Source organism: Cuculus canorus, chromosome 2, assembly GCF_017976375.1.
Source record: "Cuculus canorus isolate bCucCan1 chromosome 2, bCucCan1.pri, whole genome shotgun sequence".
NCBI classification, from domain to species: Eukaryota; Metazoa; Chordata; class Aves; order Cuculiformes; family Cuculidae; genus Cuculus; species Cuculus canorus.
In genome coordinates, this window is record NC_071402.1 from 133,762,908 (window position 1) to 133,773,111 (window position 10,204).

Below are 10,204 nucleotides of genomic sequence, written 5' to 3' on the forward strand. Positions count from 1 at the left end.
ACAGCAGTCTGGAATCAGTAATGGTAGGTGTGACATCCTACACTTCAGCAGGAATGATTTATTGCACCGATAGAGGCAAGCAAGTTACATTTAAATTGGATACATAGATATAGATAACTAGAGAGACAGGTAGCTAAGACAGGTATAGGTAGAGATACATATATAGATGAAGATAAAGAGAAATGATCCTTTCATCCAGAAAAGATGAAAAAATTGCACAAAACTACTGTAGATTACCTTATGGATAGCTGTAAAACACCCTCTGATTCCAGCAGATTTGGTTCCAAGATCCATTTCAATTCACACCTACGAGGAATATTTTAGGTTTAGCTGCTCCTGGAAGCCCACCATGGCAAAGCCCACTGGAATTAGAAAGAATTTGCAATTTTTTTGTCTAAGAATTTGCAGGATCTTTCAAGTCTGTTCTAATATTCTGTGCCTGGGCAGTTGCTTTTGGGATGGGATTAGCTGTTATGTTCAGCTCCAGATCTCCATGCAAAGAGATATATCTTGTCAAAGAAATATTTGGGATAATTTGGGAATATATGTGAAGATGTAAGTTTCGTGTTTGCAATAACATCTTCTATTATGTCTAGGGCAAACCTTCCTGGTTAAGTTGAAAATCTGTAATAAGTACAAATAGTGCCACCATTTGCTATGTAACAATGCTAAGAAAAAGAAGCAGTTACTCTTTAACATGCATACAAGTAATCTCCTTAATGTAATTAAACTAGTGTGATTCAGAAGGTCACTGCTTTCTTTTCCACTTTGATGTAGAGTTGACTAAACCTTTCATAGCAAAGAAACAAAATTGAAGGCTAGAAAGGTTTGTTGTTTTTTTTTTTTATAAGGCCTATGCTGTTCAAATCAGATTATCCTGAAATAAGCATCCTTTTCTGTGAATCCCAGACTGCAAACTCTGAGTGTAAGCTCTGATATTTAGCAAACCATGAAAAAGCAGATAAGTCCCTGATGAAGGGACAACTCTTAAGTCTGTATCAACACTGACTGCCAGCTTCGGCTCACCCAGCTCTGCATCTTCAAGGGTGTCATCGGTCAATTAACCAGGAGAGGGCACCTCTTGCCAAATGTCCACTGCTTCATTCTCAAATTGTATAAAATCATAAAACATCATTACTAACTGAAAGCATTATATTTTCTATTGGCAAACAAACCAATCCTTTGTTTACATCACAGGCAAATTTTAAAAGCAAAAATAATTAAATAAGGAAATCCTTAAATCTTCTGCTTGACCAGGCCAAATTCTAAAAATGGTTGAGAATAACAGAGGCTTTTCTTTTCTACAGAACTGATCATTATACATTTTGGTTTTTTTCTGACATCCTTGCTTCTAACAATTCAGAAAAAGACATGGAAAATTAACGAGAAAATAGTACTCCATCTGCTCATCGTAGCACAGCAGCAGCTTTCCACTTGGAGGAACTCTGCCACTCTCTTGCTAATAACTATTAAATTCAGTCAATCTTCTGCCTCAATCCAGTTCAGTCTCTCTGTCCCTAGGCCCATTCAGACTGTTTAATAGTGCTACCTGTTCATTGTCTGCCCTGCTGTCTGCACTTCTCCGTTTCTTCTACATCTTCAGATTTCCCCTCTCTTATCCTAAATTGACAGAAAATATGCAACATTTCCTGCACTGCAGTTTCAAACATCCTTGGAAAACTGATTACCATGTTTCCTTATTTGTAATTTGCTGTTGAAGACATTCCTTAGGGGCGAAAAAAAAAAAAAAAAAGAAAAAATGAGACTGATACTATAGCTGAGACCAGCATCCACTTTTTAAAAGAAATATTTTATGGAAAGTCTAGATTTATTGGATTTATTGCAAAAGATAAATTCCTGCACTTTCTTGCTTAACTGCTTCCTTAGCTCTTTTGGTACCATCTGTACATAGAGCACAATCTTCTTGAAGCTTGCAAAGTCATCCAGCTCACAGTACAGAATAGTTTAAAGCAAGTTCTCGCAGGTAACTTGTACTTTTAAAACAGAATTTTTATTAAAATTAAAACAAATAACTTCCCTTCATCCACCCCTCAGTGAAAGGGCTGAAGTCTTCATCGGCAGGTGTTTGCGCTGCAATACCCCAGTTCTACCTGCGAGTAGAGTGACTTTTCTAAAGTCTCCTGGCACATGAGATGCTGTAGGTCCAGCACCGAAACCTTTGACATCCCCATTATCTACTGCAGCTTCTTATCAATCATCCTTTATAATCATTCCAGTCTCCTCAGACTTACTTTTTACCTTCCCAGTTGCAGAGCTCTTCCAGCTTCTGCTGAAGCTGAGTCTGCAGCAGATCAAGGTTTTGAAATCACACAGGCAAATGTAAGCAGACATCACAGGGGGCTTCGAACTAGATGATCTTTAAGGTCCCTTCCTACCCAAACTGTTCTATGATTCTATCTTGGCTATCATACTTGGTAGCTAAACAAAGAAATATAAATTATATTTAGTTACTAGATTTTTACTTGAGACAGCCTTAAATATAAGTGCTGTTACTTCTAGGAGTATTATCTCTGCTTTTAGTAGGAACAGAATCAGGTCTAAGCATGATTTCACGGACAAGTGAAACCCAGATTTTGATCCAAATTCTACTTAAGCTTGTCAGGTTGTTTTGTCTAACCAGAAATGTGTAGAAACTCAGCCAAATGAGTAAGGCTCTAAAACGTGAACCGTGAATACTTTCTGTTTTGGCTTTCTTACAGTATGTAAGACCTATTTTAGAGCAATTCCTAAGATGAAAGAAAGAACACATGGGCTCTTCCTTATCTCAAATCTCTACTTTCAGCAGCTGCACCCTCCCTACGTGCAGACAGGGAGGGAGAAGGGAGATGTTTGCATTTTATTGGCAGGGCAAAAGCAATCTCTCCAACATCTGCTGTGGTTGACCCTGGGACAGAAAGAAAACCATATCTTATTGTAAAAGTAATGGTAGGTAAGAGTTTTAACAAGAATAAATCAGGCAACCACGAGGCTTAACATGTGAATAAACCCCCCAAAAGAGTTCTGGATTAGCTTTAAAACTGTTTTGAACTCAGCTAATCCCAGGTGCTGCTGGGAGTCTTTGCGCTGATGCTCCTCTCTCAGAAGACAGCAGTTTAAAGCTTTTGGGAGACTTAAAGAAAACCTGCCAGAGCAGTAAATAAAGAACAACAATTCATAAAAGCCCCCAAGCCCAGGATGTGCCTGGGTATGGGTCCTTCAGTAGCTGGGCTGAAGAAGGGCTGCAGGGGAGAGACAGTCTGTGTGCGGAGAGCAGTGATTCGGAGGATTTCAGGGATTTTGTGGTCTGCTGGCTGCCTGCTGGCCCAGAGCTCGCGGAGCACACAGACAGGGGTGGGGAGAGTGGGGCTGGGGAAGGAGGCTGGGGATGGTTAGTAGTGATTTTTCCATGGAAAGCAAATAGCTAGTAATTCTTCTGAATTACCACCATGACATAATTGGCAATTTAATCTACTGCTTGATTCGTTCAGGGCAACTCCCTAGTGCATCATGTTTTCTCAAAGGATAGCTTCTACCAGTTAACTACACTGTAAATTAATAGGTAAAACATAATTCTGCTGCCCAGAAAGACTGTATTTTCCAATCAATTCAAGCATAATGAGATTCATACATAAAAATCCAGTTTTAAAATTAGTATTTTCATTGCAATGACCCTCAGAGTACTAAGACCGGGACTCCAGAAGGCTCCATGCCACATAACTGTGCGGATCGTAAGTTACTTGAGGCATAGGCTGCCAAAATACACAAGTCACTGTAATAAGCAGAAAGCATATTGACGAAGGCGGTGCTGGTGGCAGAACTGCACCCTGCCTGGAGAAAATACCGTGTTTGTAATTAGAAATCTTCAATTTTTTGTTCTGGATGAACTCTACAATGTAGTCCACCAAAAGTCACAGTGTGCACTGAATGCTCTAAAGCATACAAGTGAACTTGTCTGATTGAAAGCCATTCTTTGAATAGGGTTCTTGAGAATTTAGTAGTCCTGCATCAGGCTTTTTTGAGATTTTTCTACATGCTTCAGTGGTACATTGGATCTGTTTACAATGCATTAGGTAGTTGAAACTTTCTTTTTTGAGAGGAGAAAATCACCTGACAAAAGTTCCCTTAAATAAAAGCCCATGTCAGTAATTCAGGTTAACATAGAATAAGGATGTTGTACTGGTCCTCAAGTCAAGCATTCCAGAACTTGTCATGCCAACCAAAAGGAATTCCAGCATGTTATATGATGCAGCTGCAGTACAGAGCCCCAGTAACTACAGCTTTATCCTACAGTGCCACCAGGAGGAAAACAACAAAATACTTCTATAAAACAAACATAGCAAGACATCAACAGGTTTTTGTCAATTATATTGAAGTAACAACTTCCAAAACTCAGCTCGGCAGCAGTAGCTGGTCGAGGGCTTTTAAATCACCTCTTAATTCATCTCAATTACATTTCCTATTGGACGCTGCAGCTACCTTTGTGCTCTTCTTTGACAAATTTATAAGTTGTCTTATGACTGGTGTTTAAACCGGACATTGTGTAAACAGGATGTTGAGCAAACCAGATACTGAGCGTTGCAAGGACAAGTCTCATAGGTATTTACACTGATGCAGGAATACAGCTATAAAAAGGGCCCTTATGCACTATACCATAGTATGCAAGCCAAACAGCAACATACCCCATAATCACATCATGAATCCCCTTGCAGCACCTCACTTCATCAACCATTGCAATACTGCTGAATCTAGCCAATTTCCATCTAGGAACAGATGTTAAGCCTAGGAGCACTTCTAGAAACAAGCAACCAGGGAAGTCAGGGCTCAGTGAAATAGCAGCAATAGTAAATGAGAGTCCCTGGCCCCAAGCTAAATCTTCCGTACAAAGCCAGGTAGAGAACACGTCATGCTGGAATGAAGGTATTGCGCAGAAGCGGCCTTTACTCTCTGCCTGATTACTCATCCTGGTAACGAGATGTTAAAGGCACCAGAGCGCATCAGCTAGTGTGCAGGGGGTCTGAGACAGCAGACTTTGGTCTCTTGCTTTCGTATGGTGCCTCAACGCACCTAGCATGACCCCTCCTGGGATACAAGCTGAATTACCCTCCCACCTCCCTCCAGTCAGCTCAAACTAGCAGCACCCCAACACACCTGTTCTCTGTAGAGCTTTCTCAGGTTACAGCACTGAGAAAAAGGCTTCGTCCTGGGAACACCATTTCACTAAATTCTCTTTTTATTTTTTACTTGCTGTAATTTGTACATGGAAGATTTTTTTTACTTTTCTGTAGCATTTTGTTCTGTAACAAGAGCCCCTTCCAGCTTTTGAAAGAGCAGCATCGATTAATCAAACAGCAGTAATAGGACAGGGCACAATTAACATCAGATCTAGAAGTTATCTGTGATATAAAACATCGCATCAGGATCATTCTCACTCTCGGGTGTATGCTGACCTTTCACACTCCCGACATGTCAGTGGCACACCTTGGGCTCCACCTCTGCCTGTCCTCAGGTGCTCTGCTTGCCAGCTCCTTATTGTGGGGTGGTAAGCAGATGGTCCCTCCTGTGTGTCTCAGTGTAAAGTCTTTGGATACTGCCTGTTTCTTTAACTGCGCTTTCTTTAACCAGCTAGCTTCCTCCTCTAATATGGAACAGATGTATTTGTGAAACAGCAGTGAAATGCTAAATATCAGCATAATGTTGAACTGAACATCAAGGGAAAGTTTCCTGCCTTGTTGCATTTGTTTCCTGTTCTTTATCTATTTGCTTTTTAGGAACTACAAGCAATTCTTAGGCACTTGGCTAAAGTCAGGCACGTGTGCTGCACAGGCTCCTGTGGGGACATTTTATAACTTCCACATGGGAAAAAACATTTTGGATCCTGTTCTCATGTTGCTCATAATTATTTTTATAGCATTTTTAATACTAGCTACCTGCTGGCTATTAGAGATTAAAAGCTTTTGTAACAGACAAAAGAACTGTGCCAGTACCAGAGTTAACCTTCTAGCTCTACATTCCAAGGAAACTTGAGCTCAGAGTTCAGCAAGCAGCAGCCACAACAGGAACAGAAAAGGGAACCTCTATACTCATAAAATCCAGTGTGCATTAACCATGGTACAACATCGGGAGGAAGGTGAACTCAACGTATAGTCAGTCACTTATATGATGCAGCAGAACAGTCTCTTCCCCACATGACAGCAATAATACACATTAGCATTGAGACAAAACAGAACAGTCCAACTACGCTACTATAAAACAGGATGTAAAAGAGATGATTTGTGTGGTACTATTCAGAATGATAAACAGAACTTCCACAATACTGCCTTTTCTCTGGAAGGAAAGAAAGAAAGTGAAAATGCATGAAAGATGATATGGGCATGACACAGCCCTGCTGGTGATCAGGCAGGGGGGCTCTGGGCTGTGGAAGGGAGCTGACTGCAAAGCAGCAGCACAGGACTCAGAGGAGCTAAAGAGAAAACATGCAGGAGCCAAAACATCTCTCTGCAGAACTGACAAAACATTTTTGGATTGTAGGCGTGAAAAGACCAGAGAAGTCATCTACTCCATCCAGGATTCCTGCTCAAAGGAGAGTCACCTACAAGGTTGGACTGGGTTACTTAAGCCTCTACACTCCCACATACAGGCAAATGTCTTATGAAAATGAGCCTCATCCTCCAACTCGACCCAAAGCTCCTTAGGGTAGTCATGGCAGTCAGATGGAAAGGTTCGGGCAGGTATTAAATAGAAAATGTGCTGCCTGGCAGCAGGAAATACAAATAATTGCAGCTGTGCATGGAAAACCCATCGTGGAGGTGTTCCCTTGATGAGACGCACCAACTGAAGCACACATTGGAGTTCAGTGATCCAGGCAGCCGCATAATGTAAAACTGTAAAATCAAAAGGGTTGGTCTTCATTTCAGTCATGTTAAAATCTCTCCACTAATACCGACTGATATTATTGATATCAAAAGCCATAGGAACAGCCAGCATTCTTCATTCATGTACACGTTGCTATTTCTCACTATTTCCTAGGCCCAGGCATCTGTCCCGCAAATATATTTGGCTAATAGGACACAGCATATACGACCCTTTTCCAGCTATGATTTAATTTCTTTTTCCTACTGTTAAACATCTGTAACGGTTTCCTCATTTTACAGTGATGTCAAGACTAACATTCCTAGATGCTACATGTAAGAGTAACTCATGCTTGAGGCTCAGAAGGACTCAGCGTTGAAGGTGGCAGCTTGCCACCGGTACATATGGGTCTTTCAAAAAGCTTTGCTGAAAAGATATACATGAAATCCACAACTGACTCCCCCAAAAATATCCAGCGATACTGAAACTCTCTGCTGCAGGACTGATCAGTATGGCAAAGACCAGATCAGACCAGAGAGCCACCACACATCAGTAAGATATGGTTTTCAGTTGGTATCACTAAAAGCTCCTCAAAGAATAAGTGCTGCCAAAGCATGGACTGGCATATCTGCAATTACAATAGGATCATATGAAACAATAAAAGGCCTGTGAATCTAAGTCATTCTCCTGGAGAAAGTATTAGTAGTGGTACAGTGATTAATAAGACTGAAATGTTACTTTTGTAATGATGGCTTTAAAGCAAGAATGTGCAGCTGATGCATGAGACTTCTTCCACTGGGATTGGTGTGAATTTGTGAACATTCAGGTCTACGTTTGATAAGACAGCTTTTGCATTTAGAGATCACAAAACCTACCTAAAATGAAGACATCTTATGCATTTTGAGTACCAAAATGAGTTTGAATGACTCTGAACAAGATGCACAAAATGCATCTTCGGAAGCTGACAAAGATAAAGCTCATAAAGCCCAAGCAAGCTGACAGGGAAATACTTTAAAAGCAGGATGTTGTTGGATAGCCTGACAAGCGATGTTCTAATCTGGGTAAACAGATGCCATCTATTCTCCACTAAAGACCAGTAACGTTGACAAATAGAAACAAAGGCTTTATTGTTTATGTTGAATCACTGCCAGCTCCTGAACAGGAGAGTTTGCTTTTCTAAATAGTGTTTGAAAATTGGTTTTAGACATGATTACCCTACCTGTCCTTGAAACAGTAATCATATTTCAGTTACAATTTCAGCAGAATACACAGTGGAACATGTGAAACTGGTGTTTTCAATGGTAAATGCTTGAACCATTGGTGCTGGTGAAGTATTCTTCTGTACCAGAAAAATTTCAGACCCTCAGGTGGGATTTTCATACAACACATGCTTAATTCCTGCAGAGTGCTCACTTGGGGTACACTTTGAGGAAGGATATGGGCTCCAGTTTACGGCCACCTCCTCCACTTGCAATAGAATAGCCAGAGAACAGACATTTAACAATGCTGTCATAATCCCAAGTTTAGTAGGACTAGGAATTTGGAGACAAAATTAATTTAAAAAAAAAATAACTACAGAAACATCTGTTAGTTTTGATTTCTGCTAACTGCACGGAATTTGTCCCTGAATTAACATTTGTCTTAAATGTTATGCTTTCCATCTCCAGAGGCAGGAAGCAGGAAGACAACACTTACCAGCAGAACATTTGAGTGATTTCTATTTAAGAATTCATGTGGGACAGTGAAAGGAAAAGAAAAACCACAACACAGTCCAAGGTTTTAAAGGTACAGGTTACTAATGCTCTAATGCATTTCTAAGTCTTTTTGATTGGTTCTCAGAGGAGGAAGAGTCAAGACCTTGAGTACCTGAGACAATGCAGGATCAAGAGTTGCTGGAGAACACTGAAAACTCAGGGTGGAACCCGGAAGCAGCAGCAGCAGGAGGAAGCTGATCCGGTTCTTCAGGTGACCGAAGTTACTGACAAAGCTCCTTTCCTTGCAGTGAGTTAGGATTTTATCCTAAGAGGGGAAAGCAATCAGGACAGAGCAAGATATTGCTGGAAGCCAGGTTAGAAGTTCAAAGAAGCAAAACAGCAGTTTTGAATTGAGGCTGCCGAAGCAATGGGTTCACACACTCCATAGTTTCTGTTTGCACCAGTGAAGAATTGCAAACTTACCTACCTACTCAAGCAAAGTTTTAGAGTTTAAATGAAAGAAGCAAGCTTTCCACATCAACTTTTTATTTAACAAACATTCCTGAGAAGCTCATATCTCTTTCAGATCTACTTAATTTGAAAGTCTGTTGCCACTCAGCTTTAGAAAAGACTGTTCACCTCTTTGTGCAAAAGCAAAAAAATAAATAATGACTGTAGCAACATTTAATGGACAGCTGGAAAATTCACGTTTCTTCTAGAAGAATATTATACAAAGAATTCCCTCTTCTCTAAGGAAAAGAATTTTCATACACCTTTAGTACAACTCAGTGACACAGTTTGAAGCCAGTCCACCTGCCCATCCTACCAAACTGAAAAGTATTTTATGCACCAAAGGACAAAACGTTGTTCCAGCTCTTGCTTAGATAGTGACTCATTTGGATTGATTTTAAACATGTTAAGTTAGTAAAACTTTACAGAAGGCAGTGTGCCATTTCACACACAGGCCTGAAGTGAGCCGCAGCTGCTTGGGAATGTGAAAATGACACCGATCCATCTGCTATGATGTACTTCTCAAAAAACACTTTGCAGAGCAGAAGGTGAAACTACTGATAGGAAAATGAAAGGAGGGAAGGTGGTGGTGGGGAAGATGGGAATCTGTTTAAAAGACAAATCATATCTCCAAAGGTAATACCTTGAATATATGCGAAAGAAGTGACACTTTCATCCCAAGAGCTGTCTAACACATTAGAGAAGCCCCAGCTGGGAATTGTCTGGGATGCTGGGGTATGAAGCTGTGGTCAACACCAGCGCAGACTCCAGCACCTGAAGCTTCAACCTCCCTAAATAAAATGAAGCTTACAGAAAAACATTGGGAGGGGAGGAAGAAAGCAGGGACTGTACTTCACGGCTTGTAGTTTCAACATTAAAGAGGAGAGTTACACACAGTGGAACATGAGGCTGAGGGAGTCTGGAAAGAAGAGTTAAAATAGAGTTAAAATGCAAATGTGTAGGTCACAGCTCAAAACCACATCAAACCTGACCGCTAGTGCCAACAAATGCATTCTTTTGGAAGGTAGTTTCCCTGCCACGTTTTGTTGTCTAATTACTGTGGAGGTCATCTCTGCAATATATTTTTATTGGCATTTCAAGCAGTCTTGCAGGAATATATATTAGAAAGCTTTAAAAAAAAGAATTAGAGC